The sequence below is a fragment of a genome, unplaced genomic scaffold, assembly GCF_019419815.1.
Source record: "Pyrus x bretschneideri cultivar Hongxiangsu unplaced genomic scaffold, Pyrus_bretschneideri_v1 Contig76, whole genome shotgun sequence".
Lineage (NCBI taxonomy): Eukaryota > Viridiplantae > Streptophyta > Magnoliopsida > Rosales > Rosaceae > Pyrus > Pyrus x bretschneideri.
The window spans coordinates 21,562-40,332 of NW_025999816.1; the positions used below are offsets into that span (position 1 = coordinate 21,562).

At 41.8% G+C, this 18,771-nt stretch overlaps 1 pseudogene; it reads left to right on the plus strand.

Annotated features, from left to right (window-relative positions):
* Window positions 1-3,549: 3,549 nt before the first annotated feature.
* On the plus strand, window positions 3,550-10,842 carry LOC125472879 (annotated as a pseudogene).
* The last annotated feature ends 7,929 nt before the right edge of the window (window positions 10,843-18,771 follow it).

Consider the following 18,771-nt stretch of genomic DNA (forward strand, 5'->3'; position numbering starts at 1 on the left):
AATTTATAGACAAAAATAACATTGAAAATTTAAATATAATACATTTCATTCAAAAATCATATGCAAAGCAATATTACAAATTATAAAAACATAATTCAGGCGTCCATTACGAGGTTTCATAAGTTACTAGGGAGTACCTAAGTTATTGATTATCTAATATGAACCACTAAATTTAAAACACCGGTCAAATAAAACTCTCCCCAAACTCTCACTATCTTTCTAACCAAACACACCATTTTTCTCTTTTACTAGTTTCCAAACATCCACTTTCTCTCTCACTAAGAATAAAGTGTCATACCTCCACCAACCGCCTCCCTCCCCATTCTCTCGAAGCCATGGCAGCTCCACCTCCAAAATTCACCAACCCATTATAGATCATATCCATCTTACTAACCTTATGAAGGAAATTTCACCCATAAGAAAAATTACTAAGATGGTTGAAATAATTTGGAAAAATTTGGGCTTATGTACTGCCCCCGCTAGACGATAGAGAAAGGTTGGAGGAGAAGTGGGTGGCACTGATGAATGAGACCATGGTAGAAGCAAGGAGGAGAGAGGCAGGAAAGGTCCCTATTTTCTTTCTTCTCCGTGTGCGGTCATTTTCTCCGAGAAGAAGATAACCACTGCAACTTGCAACCTACAACCTGCACAGACCTCATGCTCGAGTATAAGGGGTCCCCGGAAAATTTATAGCAGCGATTTAGGATTGGCGATGGGTCCTGGGACCTCCCAGGTCCTTATGTGAATCCGCCCTTGGCCACGTGCTGACCGACACCCAAGGGTGACAAAAGCTATTTAATTATAGGAAAATTAATGAAAATTGCTTGAAAACTTTGAATTTTAACGATAATAACAAAATAAAGGGTAAAGTGAATAGTATCAGGATTAGCTTTTTAGTGTAAAAATGTGGTTTTTTGTTTAAATGAACAGTACCGAGAGCTTTTCGTTAAAGTTCCCTTTAATTATACATATGCCAAGAACATGTAAACCATGCATATAAAATTTTCGCCGAAACCACCCAATGATAAAATGAATACAAACTTTAACGAAATAATAATAATGTACTAATCACTAATAGAAAGGGAATATTCAACTGTCAACATTTAAAAGAAGTGATGATGCACGAACATTGTGACATCCCGTCCCGGGATTTTTAGATCGCACGTGTGAAATTACTTATTTGCCCCTAGTTCATTTTCGTCACGTGTGTTGGTTGTTTTGTGTATTGTGGCATGTGTTGGGCCACACACACACCTGCACATTCATTGTCTCTCTCTACCCTTTCTCTGTCTCTGTCTCTCATCTCTCTCTCTCCCTTCTCGTTCTCACCTTATTACGTACGGACAAACCCATAACCCACCAAATCCTCACATATCGAAGAAACTAAGGGTACCATTGGACTCGTGAGGTCGAGGCGAGCACAGCCATACCATTTTCAGGTAAGGTTGTAGCCGTTTTCACGTCGATTCGACGAAGTCCGTTTTAGTTACTATTCATGCAAACTTATTCTAGCATGTTTTTGGACTTTTGAAGCTTGTAGTTGTGTTTGTGAGGTCCCAAGGAACCTCGGAGTGTATCGTTGGACGGAAGTGGACGTCAGAATAGCCTGGTTCGAGCTTGGCCGATTTTGGAGTTTTTGGACAGGTATAATCTTGTAGTTTTAGACCTTAAAACTTGTTTGGACGTGTTCTACTAGTTCTAAGGTTTAATTTGGTGCAAGAAACGTGAAAAATGGTGGAAAAATGAGCGAGAAAACCCAAGTTGCAGGTTTTTCCAATTTCCGGCGCCGGCGACGTCGCCGGAGACTGAACGGAGAAGGTGACGGAATATTTCGTCAATTCTGACGGAATATTCCTGATGCCGTTAATGGAATCTGTCAGTTTTGACGGAATATTCCTAACGGCGTCAGTTGACGCCGTCAGTGTGCGCCACACGTGCCTGCGCGTGGCCGGCGCGTGTGGCCGTGCCTTGGCCGGCGCGTGGGGGCGCGTGCGGCGGAGGAAAATTTTTCTAAAAATATGGTTATGATCCTGAGGTTGTGTAGAGCGCGTTGGTATATTCAATTGTCTATTTTGAGCAATGTATGAGAAGTTATTACGAGAAGTTGATTATGTGCTTTAAAGTTAACATTTTTATAGTTATTTCGCATATAGGTGACACGTACCCCGAGGAAGAGCGTTCGCACTCGAGGCAGGGGGGCTACGACCCTTCCACGTACCAGTGAGTGGGCTTTTGTTTTCCATATATACCTATATACTATATTTTTCCCAGAATTTAATAAATGTTTATTAGTTTATGCCATGCATTACTTCATCATTATTCTTGCATCGATGGTTATATTAGTAGTTGCATATATTTATACATATGCATATTGGGTGCTGTGGACGCACAGGTAAGTGTCAGGTAAGTGGTATTTATATTTACATTCAGCAGTAGTTTGAGATGATTAGAGAGCTCATAACCTGCACCCCCGGTGTTAGTGCTCCCGCCCAGAGTAGGGCACAGTCCTTCACGTGATGTTCACCTCCCGCACCACACGCTCAGCTTGGATCCAAGTTAGGTGCACAGTCCTGTCGTACAGACCACTTTAGGTGGTTCCGACTCGTAGGTGACCCGCGATTATTCGCACAGCCTTCACATGATCGTAGCACTAGAGCGTATATATATGTTACACCCAGGCCTGTCGTACAGACCACTTTAGGTGGTTCTGACTCGTGGGCAGGTTCAGATATTGAGATTGAGATTTGAGCTCTAGATGCAGCCGTACAGGTCACGCTAGGTGACTCCGGCTGCCAGATGTTATGATATTGATATGTTTATACCTGGGCACTTGCATATCGTTGTGAGATTTCGGCATGGCATATTATCGATCATGATTGACATACCTTTGAGCATGTTTGGCATATTTATACATACGTATACATGTTTATTTTCTAGGAAGTATACAGGTTTTACGGCGAGGGGTTAGAAAGTATTTCTATAAATGGTTTTCGAAAGATTTGTTTTTGCCCACTCACGCTTTTGTTTTGCGCCCCTCCAGGTTCTAGTAGATTAGCAGTTTCGGTGGTATTCCCAGAGGATTCTTCCGGCTTTTCTGACAGATACTCACCAGCGTAGGGTCACCTTCGAGTGTACTTTTATTCGCAACTTTTCCTTTGGGCTGCTGTAGACCTGCTTTGAAATTGTATCTCACTTACTAGCACTTGTTTTAGTACTTTGTATGCTAGTTTTATTTTATTTCGTACTTTTAAATTACTACTTTATTAGCTTCCGCACGTGCACATGGCTACGTCACCTTAGTGTGACGGCCAGCACGCTCCGACCTCGGTCGGGGTGTGTCAGTTTGGTATCAGAGCTTAGGTTTGGCAGTCCTGTGTCCTTGTGAGTATTCTAATGGTTTTGGTGTCTTCTGTCAGAATTATGCCGCCTCGTCGGGAACCACGTCGTACTTCTGAGTCTAGCTTCCCCGATGTTGCTTAGTTGGGGGAGGTTTTTGCTACAGCCCTTCAGTCAGTGATGCGCCCTCCCCAGAGGACTCCTCTGGAGACTATGTACAATCTGAAGTTAGATAAGTTTAAGGGCAGTGAGGGGCATGAGGGCGCAGAGCGCTGGCTGGAACACATAGAGAAGACTTTCCGTGTGCTGCATAATCAGGGGAACTTGCCTATGGAGAGGTGGGTCGAGACGACCTCGTGGTTTCTGGATACGGAGTCTGCAGCTTGGTGGGAGCAGAAGCTTTGTAGGTTGACTCCAGATCAGAGGACGGATTGGAATGCCTTTACGGATTTGTTCAAGAGGAGATATGTGCCCCCTGAGTACATCGATAGGAAGAAGCAGGAGTTTACCGAACTGAAGCAGCGGAAGATGTCGGCGAATGAGTACTACCGTAAGTTTACTGATCTGTCCCGCTACCATCCTGATGTTGCTGGTAATCCAGCAAAAATGCTCCGTCGTTTCCGTTTGGGCACCAGGAAGAGATGGCGTTCTATGGCGACTGCTGTCCACAGCGAGACTTACCAGGACTTCTATGAGATACTGTTGAGGATCGAGGACTCTGAGAATATGTCGAGCGACAGTGATGAAGAGAAGGACGGCAACCAGAAGAAGGATGACAAGGGTAAGGGTCAGGCATCGCTCGGGCCCCGTCAGACCCAGAACTTCAAGAGAGGTGGAGCTAGTTCTAGTTCTTCGAGTGGTGGCTTCAGTGCCACTGGACAGGGTCGTGGAGGTAGATTTTCTGGTGGCGCCAGAGGCCAGAGGCAGGGCGATGGTGGGCGAGGCAGAGCCCCAGTTTGCCGTAGGTGTAACAACCGGCATTTCGGCGAGTGTAGACGTGGTAGCAGTGGTTGCTTCACGTGTGGACAGGTGGGACATAGAGCGGCGAATTGTCCCCAGGGTCAGCAGCAGCAGAAACCGCAGCAGGCCTTTATGCCACCACCTGCACCACTCCAGCAGATCCAGGGTCCTAGTAGCTACGGCCAGAAGGGTCGAGGTGGTGCTTACCAATATCAGGGTGATGCTGTCCCTTATGCTCCGGGGCAGTATCAGTACCCTCAGGACCCCTATTCTCAGGGTGGCTATCCTCAGTATTCGGGCGGCTATATGCCGTATCCTCCAGCTCCAGTGGGTGGCTCTCAGTGGTACCAGGGAGGACAGTATCAGCAAGGTAAGATTGCCACTAGCAGTGCAGGGTCTTCGAGACAGTCGGGTCAGCCCAGTCAGAGGCGTGGTGCTCAGGGACGCGGTGTTCGGGCGAGCGGAGGCCGTGGCGGGCGTCAGCAGGGACAGGGGCGTCTTCACAATATTTCTCTGCAGGACGCTCAGAACAACCCAGACTTGATTATGGGTACGTTGAACATTCTTGGTTGTTTTGCTAGAGTCTTAATCGATTGTGGAGCTACACATTCCGTAATTTCTCATACATTTGCTCAAGTGACGCAACCTCGCCCCACACCTCTAGGGTACGATTTAGAGTTCGCTATGCCTAGAGGAGAGAGATGTGTTGTAGATTGTGTGTACCCAGGATGTCCAGTGATCGTAGAGGGTGTTGCTTTGTCAGCTGATCTTATCCCGTTAGATATTGTGGACTTTGATGTGATTCTGGGCACGGATTGGTTACACTTCTATCGTGCCAACATTGACTGTTACGGGAAAGTAGTTACATTTCACCGACCTGGACTACCTGTGGTTACTTTTGTGGGTGAGCAGAGTGGGGTGAGACACGGCGTTATTTCGGCGCTGCGAGCGAAAAAGTTGTTGTCGAAAGGTTGTCAGGGTTATCTAGCTCACGTGGTGCTAGATAAGGCTGTTCTTAACAGAGTTGAGGATGTGAGAGTGGTCAGACACTTTCCTGATGTTTTTCCCGAGGATTGACCTAGTCTACCCCCAGATCGAGACGTGGAGTTCACCATTGAGTTGCTTCCAGGTACTAATCCTATTTCTCTAACTCCTTATCGTATGGCTCCCGCAGAGTTGAGGGAATTGAAGGTTCAGTTGCAGGAGTTAGTGGATAAGGGATTTATCCAGCCTAGTACTTCGCCTTGGGGCGCTCCAGTTCTGTTTGTGAGGAAGAAGGATGAAACTTTGAGGTTGTGCATCGATTACAGGCAATTAAATCGGGTGACGATTAAAAACCGTTATCCATTGCCTCGTATCGATGATTTGTTCGATCAGCTGAGAGGTGCTTGTGTGTTTTCCAAAATAGACTTGAGGTCTGGTTACTATCAGTTGAAGATCAGTAGGGATGATGTCCTTAAGATGGCATTCAAGACTCGTTATGGTCATTACGAGTTTCTGGTTATGCCATTTGGGTTGACGAATGCACCAGCCGCCTTCATGGATTTGATGAACCGGGTGTTCCAGCCTTACTTGGATAGATTTGTCATTATCTTCATTGACGATATTCTGGTGTATTCTAAGTCGAAAGCGGAGCATGTTCGACATCTTACCTTGGTGTTGAAGAGGTTGAGGGAACACCAGTTATATGCTAAGTTTAGCAAGTGCCAGTTCTGGTTAGATCAAGTTGCGTTTTTGGGGCACATCATTTCTGCTGAGGGTATTTTGGTGGACCCTCAGAAGGTCACAGCTGTGGAGAGTTGGGAGTAACCACGAACCGTCACAGAGGTGAGAAGTTTCCTTGGCTTGGCGGGGTATTATCGGAGATTCGTTAAGGATTTTTCGGTAATTGCCTCGCCACTGACGAGATTAAAGAGGAAGGATGTTAAATTTGAGTGGGATGATAGATGTGAGCAGAGTTTCCAGCAGTTGAAGCATTGTCTCACTCATGCACCTGTTTTGGCACTCCCAGACGATAGTGGTGATTTCGAGGTTTATAGCGATGCTTCCTTGAATGGTCTGGGATGTGTATTGATGCAGCATGGTAGGGTGATTGCTTATGCTTCGCGGCAGTTGAAACCCCATGAGTTGAATTACCCTACACATGATTTAGAGTTGGCTGCTATCATCTTTGCGTTGAAGTTGTGGAGACACTATCTTTACGGAGAGAAGTGTAGAATCTTTACAGATCACAAGAGTCTCCAATATCTTTTTACTCAGAAGGAACTTAATCTTCGTCAACGGAGGTGGTTGGAGTTGCTCAGCGATTACGATTGCACGATTGATTATCATCCTGGTCGTGCAAACGTAGTGGCTGATGCACTTAGCAGGAAGTCACAAGGCCGCATTAATGCGTTGTACGCTAGTCGTGTTCCTCTTTTGGCAAACTTGCGTGCTACGGGAGTGACGTTAGAAGCAGAAGATCGAGAAGTGGCGTTACTTGCTAATTTTCAAGTTAGGCCAATTTTTATTGATCGGGTACTTGAAGCTCAAGTAGCTGATCAGGAGACTCAAGAACTAATCCAAGCTCGAGATCAAGGAAGGAGGCGAGACCTCAGAGTACGTGATTCGGATGGCATGTTGATGCTTGAGGGTAGAATGTTCGTGCCTAATAGTGTGGAGTTGAAGAAAGAAATCCTCGATGAAGCACATATCTCGGCTTATGCCATGCATCCAGGAGCTACTAAAATGTATCATACCATTCGACCCTTTTATTATTGGCCGGGTATGAAGAGGGAGATAGCCGAGTATGTAAGCAGGTGTGCTGTGTGTCAGCAGGTTAAAGCAGAGAGGAAGAAGCCGTTTGGGTTGTCGCAGCCGCTTCCCGTTCCAGAGTGGAAATGGGAAAATATCACCATGGATTTTGTGTACAAGTTGCCGCGTACACAAAATGGCTTTGACGGCATTTGGGTGATCGTTGATCGACTCACTAAGTCGACTCATTTTATTCCTGTAAGAGAGAAGTATTCTTTGAGCCGTTTAGCGGAGTTGTTTATCTCGAAGGTGGTGAAGTATCATGGTGTCCCAGTGAGTATTGTCTCGGATCGTGATCCACGATTCACATCGAAGTTTTGGGTGGCTTTTCAGGAAGCTTTGGGCACGAGATTACTTTACAGTACAGCGTATCATCCACAGACTGACGGACAGTCAGAGAGAACTATTCAGACTTTGGAGGATATGCTGCGAGCTTCGGTGTTACAGTTTGGTGATGCTTGGCACCAGCGGTTGGATTTGATGGAATTCGCTTACAACAACAGTTTTCACTCGAGTATTGGCATGACGCCATTTGAGGCATTGTATGGCAGAGCTTGTCGCACACCGTTGTGTTGGTCAGAGGTTGGCGAAAGAGTCTTAGTGGGTCCGGAGATTGTCGAGGAGACTACCCAGAATGTTCAGGTAATTAAGTCTAACCTGAAAGCAGCTCAGGACAGACAGAAGAGTCTAGCGGATCGGCATGCTACGGACAGAGTGTATGAGGTCGGAGACTGGGTATTTCTGAAGCTCTCACCGTGGAGAGGTGTCGTGCGGTTTGGAAAGAAGGGGAAGTTGAGCCCCAGGTACATCGGACCATACGTGGTCACAGAACGAGTTGGCGAGGTAGCTTACAGGTTGGAGTTGCCTCCGGAGTTGGCCAGAGTGCATAACGTTTTTCACGTGTCCATGCTCCGACATTATGTTGCTGATCCATCTCAAAAGATACCTCCTCAACCGTTAGAGATTAATCCAGATTTGACGTATGACGAGGAACCGGTGACGATCATCGATTGGAAAGAGAAGGTTCTGAGGTACAAGACGGTGAACTTAGTGAAAGTTTTGTGGAGGAATCATTCAGTCGAGGAAGCTACGTGGGAGACAGAAGATCGGATAAGGGATTTGTATCCTCGTTTGTTCTATGACCACTAGGGGTTGCTGCTTTGTTGTCTTGAATTTCGGGACGAAATTCTTTTAAGGTGGGAAGGTTGTGACATCCCGTCCCGGGATTTTTAGATCGCACGTGTGAAATTACTTATTTGCCCCTAGTTCATTTTCGTCACGTGTGTTGGTTGTTTTGTTTATTGTGGCATGTGTTGGGCCACACACACACCTGCACATTCACTGTCTCTCTCTACCCTTTCTCTGTCTCTCATCTCTCTCTCTCCCTTCCCGTTCTCACCTTATTACGTACGGACAAACCCATAACCCACCAAATCCTCACATATCGAAGAAACTAAGGGTACCATTGGACTCGTGAGGTCGAGGCGAGCACAGCCATACCATTTTCAGGTAAGGTTGTAGCCGTTTTCACGTCGATTCGACGAAGTCCGTTTTAGTTACTATTCATGCAAACTTATTCTAGCATGTTTTTGGACTTTTGAAGCTTGTAGTTGTGTTTGTGAGGTCCCAAGGAACCTCGGAGTGTATCGTTGGACGGAAGTGGACGTCAGAATAGCCTGGTTCGAGCTTGGCCGATTTTGGAGTTTTTGGACAGGTATAATCTTGTAGTTTTAGACCTTAAAACTTGTTTGGACGTGTTCTACTAGTTCTAAGGTTTAATTTGGTGCAAGAAACGTGAAAAATGTTGGAAAAATGAGCGAGAAAACCCAAGTTGCAGGTTTTTCCAATTTCCGGCACCGGCGACGTCGCCGGAGACTGAACGGAGAAGGTGACGGAATATTCCGTCAATTCTGACGGAATATTCCGTCAATTCTGACGGAATATTCCTGACGCCGTTAATGGAATCTGTCAGTTTTGACGGAATATTCCTAACGGCATCAGTTGACGCCGTCTGTGACATCCCACATCGCCCAGGGGAGTGATCCTTATATGTATATTCCAATCCCTACTTAGCACAAGGCCTTTTGGGAGCTCACTGGCTTCGGGTTCCGTAGGAACTCCAAAGTTAAGCGAGTAGTGCGCGAGAGCATTCCCAGGATGGGTGACCCATCGGGAAGTTCTCGTGTGAGTTCCCAAAAACAAAACCGTGAGGGCGTGGTCGGGGCCCAAAGCGGACAATATCGTGCTACGGTGGTGGAGCGGGCCCGGGAAGTGGTCCCGCCCGGGCCAGGATGTGACAATTGGTATCAGAGCCTAACCCTGGCCGCGTATGTGCCGACGAGGACGTCGGGCCCCTAAGGGGGGTGGATTGTGACATCCCACATCGCCCAGGGGAGTGATCCTTATATGTATATTCCAATCCCTACTTAGCACAAGGCCTTTTGGGAGCTCACTGGCTTCGGGTTCCGTAGGAACTCCAAAGTTAAGCGAGTAGTGCGCGAGAGCATTCCCAGGATGGGTGGCCCATCGGGAAGTTCTCGTGTGAGTTCCCAAAAACAAAACCATGAAGGCGTGGTCGGGGCCCAAAGCGGACAATATCGTGCTACGGTGGTGGCGTGGGGGCGCGTGCGGCGGAGGAAAATTTTTCTAAAAATATGGTTGTGATCCTGAGGTTGTGTAGAGCGCGTTGGTATATTCAATTGTCCATTTTGAGCAATGTATGAGAAGTTATTACGAGAAGTTGGTTATGTGCTTTAAAGTTAACGTTTTTATAGTTATTTCGCATATAGGTGACACGTACCCCGAGGAAGAGCGTTCGCACTCGAGGCAGGGGGGCTACGACCCTTCCACGTACCAATGAGTGGGCTTTTGTTTTCCGTATATACCTATATACTATATTTTTCCCAGAATTTAATAAATGTTTATTAGTTTATGCCATGCATTACTTCATCATTATTCTTGCATCGATGGTTATATTAGTAGTTGCATATATTTATACATATGCATATTGGGTGCTGTGGACGCACAGGTAAGTGCCAGGTAAGTGGTATTTATATTTACATTCAGCAGTAGTTTGAGATGATTAGAGAGCTCATAACCTGCACCCCCGGTGTTAGTGCTCCCGCCCAGAGTAGGGCACAGTCCTTCACATGATGTTCACCTCCCGCACCACACGCTCAGCTTGGATCCAAGTTAGGTGCACAGTCCTGTCGTACAGACCACTTTAGGTGGTTCTGACTCGTAGGTGACCCGCGATTATTCGCACAGCCTTCACGTGATCGTAGCACTAGAGCGTATATATATGTTAAACCCAGGCCTGTTGTACAGACCACTTTAGGTGGTTCCGACTCGTGGGCAGGTTCAGATATTGAGATTGAGATTTGAGCTCTAGATGCAGCCGTACAGGTCACGCTAGGTGACTCCGTCTGCCAGATGTTATGATATTGATATGTTTATACCTGGGCACTTGCATATCGTTGTGAGATTTCGGCATGGCATATTAGCGATCATGATTGACATACCTTTGAGCATGTTTGGCATATTTATACATACGTATACATGTTTATTTTCTGGGAAGTATACAGGTTTTACGGCGAGGGGTTAGAAAGTATTTCTATAAATGGTTTTCGAAAGATTTGTTTTTGCCCACTCACGCTTTTGTTTTGCGCCCCTCCAGGTTCTAGTAGATTAGCAGTTTCGGTGGTATTCCCAGAGGATTCTTCCGGCTTTTCTGACAGATACTCACCAGCGTAGGGTCACCTTCGGGTGTACTTTTATTCGCAACTTTTCCTTTGGGCTGCTGTAGACCTGCTCTGAAATTGTAGCTCACTTACTAGCACTTGTTTTAGTACTTTGTATGCTAGTTTTATTTTATTTCGTACTTTTAAATTACTACTTTATTAGCTTCCGCACGTGCACATGGCTACGTCACCTTAGTGTGACGGCCAGCACGCTCCGACCTCGGTCGAGGTGTGTCAAACATGTTCAAAGCATACTACTAATCCGGAAATACAAGCAGAATGGATAATATAAAAGTGTGATTACAAGAGAGCTTCACACAGAGAGGAGGACATAAATTCATTGATATGGGAATGCCTCAAAGTTCAGATCATATGCCTCGTTCATAGGTCGAGGGCGCAAAACAAAAGGTGAGTGAGCCAAGTTTAATATAAATAATAACTAAAACCAACTTTTCTTCAAACGTACTAACCCCCAGTTTTAGAAAACTCATATAGTATATTATGTAGTAGGTTTTCTAAAAACCTTAGCATGTCATAAAACCTTCGTAAAACATATACAATATATAATGTGCTCAGTAGTGGTATCATAGTCGCCCAAAGGCATATCCATCACCTGAAGGTGAATATGTACGACATTGGGTTAGGCCAGTGGAGAAAGTATAGTCCATCACGCGAAGGTGAAGCTGTACGACTCTACGTTATGCTAGTGAAGAAATACGACACCGAGTTACGCCAATGAAGAAAATATGGTCCATCACCCGAAGGTAAAATTGTACGACTCTGGGTTAAGCCAGAGAAGAAAACATAACACACCAACACTAGTCGTGGCTAGTGAAGCTTGAAGTCTTGTAAATGAATGCCAAGACTTCTGGTTTTTCATCAAGTTTTGGCTTGAACTCTTGTATTAGTTCTGCAAAGGCCAAAAGATTCAGTTTTATTTGAACATACTTATCATTTGTTGCCCGACACTTTATAGCATGAGATTTTGGAGCTGATTTATTTTTTGTTGCAAAATGTTTTACTTTTGGTGTCATCTTCATAAAAAAAATGAAATGATAATGAGTATAATTTTTAATCAAATAATATGAAGTCATATAAACGACAAACTAAAAGAAAAAGGGCAGATGCTAGGCACACAAGCTAGATATAGCATCACTTAGCGCACAAGTAGATGCAGCGTCATTTAGTTCACAAGTAGATGCAACATCAATTAGCAAACAAGGTAGATGCAAAATTGGTTGTTTACGCACAATGTAGATGCATAATTGTTTTAACACAAGCTTGATGCAAATTCTTTTTTTTTTCTTTTTCTACAACATATTTATGTGCAAAACCAATTTACAAACAGAAAGTAGAACCATAATTAATTTACAAAGTGCAGCATCAGTTCAAAGTGCAGCATCGAAACTAGACGGTTAATGTTTTTATTCACAAAATTTAGACGCATATTCATTTTCTTTTTCAGATGTTATTGAAGAGTCAGTATACATATAAACTAAAAAAATGAAACCGAAACATCTAAAACACTGAATTTTTTGTAAAATCAAGTGCAAAAAACACTTGATAATGCATGCGTTTTTTATAGTTTTGAAAATTGTCTTTTGCAAAAACAAGTGCAAAAACACTTGATAATGCATTCGTTTTTGATAGAGTTCGAAATATAATTATGCAAAAGGATGATTTTGAGTAGTAGGAAAACCTTTGAAACACTGATCTTTCTCGAAATCCGGTTGAACTTTGTGAATCACTTACTGAAAATCCGGCTTGAAAGTGTCAGAAACTATGGATATTTTAGGGTTTTATTTTTTTTTTCTTTTCTGGAGAAGTATCTTTTGCGTGATAGGAATTTGAAATGATAGGTTTGGGGAAGATGAAATTGCGGGTATTGAATAAGGGAAAAGGGAAATCAGTTAGTTTTTATGATTTTTTGTCGTGTAGTGGTTAACGTGTTCGTTTATTAACAGTTATAGTCGAGAGGCATAAGCCGTAATTTAGTTGGTCCGTTTCTTTTTTAGTTAGGCTTGGTTTTCTGTTATTGGATTTTTTATCCCTCCTTGTAAAGTTTTAAAAATTGTGGAGTTGTGTGAAATATGGTATATATTTATGTCTCTATAAGTAAGGCTCCCTAAATCTTTTTTTTTTAACAAATAATATTAGGAAAGTAGACTAAACCTCACAATGAGCGATCAATAAAGTAGTTTAATTTTACTTTTGATAAGAATCGAACACTCTTACTTACAATTGAAGAGAATAACACTCGATCATAATAATAGTGGTTATAGTATTCCCTATTTTGAGAGAAGAAAACGTGTCGAGAAGCAATTGAGAAAAATGTTGGGCAAAAGAATTTTCGTGCTGCATACCTCTAGGGTGCGTTTGTTGTATTAGATTATTTTGGACTGGCCTAACTTATGGGACTAAGCCGGACTGGCTTGGCTTGGACTAAAGTGGATAAAAATATTGAGGTGTTTCATGTAGCGCCAGACTAAACTATGGACTAAATTATTTTTTGAATCCAAGTTAGTTTTTTATCAATTTTAATTTACAGTTTTTTATCATTTTTAATTTACTTTTGCCTTGAAAATGAAAAACAAACAAATATTATAGTTATAAAATATTATTATGTAGCTATTTAACTTTTAGAACCCTAATTAATGTTTCATCCAGAAGCCTGCAAAAGCTTTCAGAAGAAGAGAACCAAATATTTTGCAAATCTCTCTCTTCCTCTTCACTGCAAATCTCTCTCTGCCTCTTCTATTCCTCTCACAAAATCCCTTGCAAATCTTAAAATCAAACCAAAGAGCAAGAAAAAAAAAATGAAAATTTAGGAGTTGGATGCAGGATGCATGTGCGAATGGCTCAAAGGTGGGATATGGTGTTGAATCTGCTTTCGGTTTCTGAGTTTTCTGGATTTTTGGATTTTTTGGGTTTTTTGGGTCTTTGACTTTTTGGGTTTTCTGGTTTTCTGGTTGAAATTTTGGGAGTTGGATCTGGTATTGAAAAGGGAAAGGCTGTAGAAATCCACAAGATGAATTTACAAAACTCCACGAAATAGGTTTCTCAGAGAATCGAGTTTCTTACCACATATCCATGGTGGCTTCGCTGGAAGATAAGTCTTATGGAAAAAAAAATAGCAATCGGGTGGGGGAAAGCAGAGAATTGACGAAGAGTGAAGCGGAAAGGGGCGAAAGGGAGCTGGTCTTAGCAATCCACCCAATTTCGGGGGACCTCGTTAAGACCGCCTAGACGAGTCGCCTTTAATCCCATTAAACATAGTCCCAACTGCTAACAAACATGGGATTTCACTCACTATTAATCCTAGCTAGTCCAATAAAATTTAACGAGGCCAAACAAACACTCCCCTAAAGTCTAAATTATACACAGAACACAACACATTCTGAAATTGACATTTGACAGCACGTGACCTAATATTCGTAATTGATTAGGGGCTCATGCAACTTCTCCTATATTTATTTATTTAGTTGTGTGCCCTTCCTTTTTTCCCCCAATTTCATAAAGCCTTTTGTTGAAGAATGTAGAGTGTAGACATTTTAACAACTCTACAGAAATTGAATTTTTTTTTTTTTTAATGTAGAGTGTAGACATTTTAACAACCTACTGAAATTGATTTTGTTTTTATTTGTACAACGATATATTACACTAAAGGAAATGAGGAGTTCAACTAAATTACACAATAGACAATTTAATTTGACTTCACCGTCTACAAGATTCGTACCTAAGACATTTCACTTATATGCAAAAAGGAATACCACCAGACTGTAGTACTGAATGATTATGAAAATTGATTGTTTGAAAATGTAGAATTTTCATTCATTGAATAAGTGCAATTACAAAAATATATTGGGCCGTCTCCGACATATCAACTTAAAATTAGCCTCCACTTTGACTTGGTCTAAGAATAGCCCAAGTTAAAACCAGGCCCATACAGCTTTAGCCTATAAACTTTACTCTAGGCCGCATCGCATACTCCAAACTTAGAGCATTTTCCATTACTGTCTTTCAATATCTCAATCTCTCTATTCAATTGAAGATGGCAATCAACTCTCATGAGGTCTTGCAATTCGAAGTAATCATATTGAGACCTAAAATGGTAGGCTTTGATTTTGACTTCGTGACATAAAGAATTAAGCTTAATAGACCTATTTAGAACTGTGGCTTTACTTTAAAAGGCATCGACAAAATTAAAAAAATAAAAGCTAACTACCACTTTTGTCATACTTCTTCGTAGACAATCGTTTACATTTTTCCTCTTATATGGGGTTGTATACATAAGTGATGCCGTATTTGTATTCTCCTTCATTTTATGAGGTCGTCGTTTTTTAAGCAAGTGAGAGATTTTTGTACGATACCATTTTTAATTTTGTTATGAAAAAAATCTCTAATTTGTTATAAATAGACAAAAATTAGAGAGATAACCTTTCTAAGGACAGGAGCGAAGCAGGTGCAAAATATCACACTACAACTTTAGTAGCTATAACACAAAAAAGGATGGCAGATAAAGAGAGAGAGGGATATTGATATTATTTCTCTTGCTTTCTTTCGCAGTGCATTTGATAACAAATCGAATGCTCTATTTATAGAGTGACTCTCGTAACTACAACCATCAAAATACAATGATGATACTTTTGAAAGTATCAAACACTATTACTCACAATCATTAAGTCTTTGAGCATTCTTTTGAGTGGGCATTCACTCACTAATTCTATAACACTCCCCCTTGGATACCCACATATCAACATCAGTTGCCTCGTTAAAACCTTGCTCGGAAAAACCCAGTGGGAAAAAACCATAGCAAAGGAAAAAGAATACAACTTTACTTGGATTGTTGATATAGTGTTAAGTATGCTTATGTTGCCTTGTTAAAATCTTGATATGAAAAACCCTGTGAGAAAAATCCTAGTCGAAAGAAAAAGAACACAACAAGCATGTATCATGGATGCTTCCCCTGATTTCGCATTTTTCAAATTTAGCTGATTGGTAAGTCGACGTAATCTGATACTCTGCACTAACTTCTAAAACGTGCACTTTGGTAGAGACTTGGTGAACAGGTCTGCCAGATTTTCATTGGAACAGATTTGTCTGATTTCAATAACTTTAGCCTTCTGAAGCTCATGTGCACTGAAAAACTTTGGCGATATGTGTTTAGTCTTATCGCCCTTAATGAATCATTCCTTCATTTGGACAACACATGCTGCATTATCTTCATGGATGACAGTTGAATTGTCAGTCTTCGAAGGTAGACCATATGAATTTCGGATATGATGGATCATTGATCTTAACCAGGAACATTCACGACTTGCTTCATGTAAAGCAAGTATTTATGAGTGATTTGAAGATGTAGTAACTAATGTTTGCTTTGTTGAGCGCCGTGAGATTGATGTATCTTCATTAGTGAACACATATCCAGTTTGTAAGCGGGCTTTATACGAATTAGAGAGGAAACCTTCATCTGTATATCCAGCAAGGATCTGGTCATTTGTGGATTTTCCTGAGTAGAAGAGACTCATGTCTGTTGTCCCACGAAGGTATCACAAAACATCTTTGACTCCTTTCCAATGACGCATTGTTGGAGCAGAGCTATACCTTACTAACAAGTTAACTGAAAAAGCTATATGTGGTCTAGTACATTGCGCTAAGTACAATAAAGCACCTATTGCACTCAGATATGGTACTTCTGGACCAAGGACCATTTCATCATCTTCTTTTGGATGGAATGGATCTTTCTTAATGTCCAAAGAATAAACGACCATTGGCGTGCTGAGTGGATAAGCCTTGTTCATGCCAAATCGCTTTAGGATTTTTTCAATGTAAGATGATTAGTGGACCAAAATTCCATTAGCACAATGCTTGATCTGCAGGCCAAGACAATATTTTGTTTTCCCGAGGTCTTTCATTTAAAATTTGCTTTTCAGATATTCAGCAGTTTTATTGAGCTCTCCAAGAGTTCTAACTAGGTTCATATCATTAACATATACTACCATTATAGCAAATCCATAATTGGATTTCTGAATAAACACACAAGGGTAAATGACATTGTTGATATATTCTTCTTTGATCAAATATTCACTGAGACGATTATACCACATTCGTCCAGATTGTTTCAGCCCATACAATGATCGTCTTAATTTGATTGAGAGCATACCTCGTGGTTTGTTAGTTGTTTCAAGCAACTTAAGTCCTTTTGGGACCTTCATGTATATGTCAGTATCTAATTCTCCATATAAATACGCAGTGATGACATCCATAAGTCACATGTTAAGCTTTTCTGAAACCACTAAACTTATTAAGTAACGGAACGTAGTTGCATCCATTATAAGAGAATATGTCTCCTTATAATCAATTCTAGGTCTGTGTGAAAAGCCTTATGCAACGAGTCGTGCTTTGTATCTTGCATTCTTATTTTTCTCATTGCGTTTTCTTGTGAATACCCATTTGTAACCCACAGGATTTACATCAGGCAGAGTTTGGACTACCGGTCCAAAAACACTCTGCCTTTCCAAGGAATTTAATTTTGCCTGGATTGCATCTTTTCACTTAGGCCAATTGTCTTTGTTTGCATTCATCAACAGAGCGAGGCTCAATATCATCACTTAATATGATTTAAGTGGTTACTGTGAATGCAAACATATCATCAATGATTATTTCATTCTAATCCCACAATTCATTTGTACATGCATAATTTATGGACATTTCTTTGCTTTCATGTACTGCTGTCTCTTCAGGAACATGTGTCTCATCAATGACATTTTCTTTTTCTGGAAGTACAGAATCATGAATTGCAAATTTTTCATTCACTTTCTTTTCCTGAATGATTTCATTTGGATTCAGATGTGCCCTTGTCTTTCTCTTTCGAGGGGCTGAATCTTTTGAACCTAGGGGTCTACCACGCTTCAGGTGTGCACTAGATGAATCATTTGCTGCCACTTTATTTTGTCAAATAGGGACATCAATTCTTGCAGGTGCATTTGCAGTTAGTATATGTGATTTTGTCACTTTCATAGCATCATTAAATGCATCTGGCATTTGATTGGCAATACTTTGAAGATGAACGATCATTTTCACTTCATTTTCACATTGAGTGTTACGTGAATCAAAATGAGACAAGGTAGGTACAACCCATGTCAGCTCTTGCTGTTCTTCTGGAACGATCTTTTCTCCTCCTAACGACGGGAAGACTGTCTCATCAAAGTGACAATTAGCAAAACGAGCTGTAAATATATCACCTGTCAGGGGTTCCAAATATATAATGATAGATGATGAATCAAACTCACATAAATTCCCAATCTACGCTGAGGTCCCATTTTAGTGCATTGTGGCTGTGCAATAGGCACATAAATAGTACAACCAAAAACTCATAAATGTGAAATGTTTGGCTGATGTTCAAACACGAGTTATAGTGAAAAGTATTAATGGTTGGCTATAGGTCTCAATCAAACCAATGATGTAGCATGTAAGATGGCATATCCCTATGCAGAAACTGACAATTTTGTTTTCATGAGCAGAGTGCGAGCTATTAACTGAAGCTGCTTGATCAATGCTTCTGCTAAACCATTTTGAGTATGGACATGAGGAACAGGGTGTTCAACATCAATGCCCAATGTCATGCAGTAATCATCAAAGGTTTGAGACGTAAATTCACCAGTGTTATCGAGTCGAATTGACTTAATAGGATAATCTGGGAACTATGTTCGCAACTTGATTATCTGAGCAAGAAGTCTCGCAAAAGCTACATTCCGAGTAGATAAGAGACAAACATGTGACCATCGGGTAAATGCATCAACCAAAACCATAAAATATTGAAATGGTCCACAAGATGGTTGAAGATATCCATAAATATCCCCTTGAATTCTTTGCAAAAATGATGGGGATTCAGCATCAACCTTTAGTTGTGATCGTCTAATTACTAATTTCCCTTGAGAAC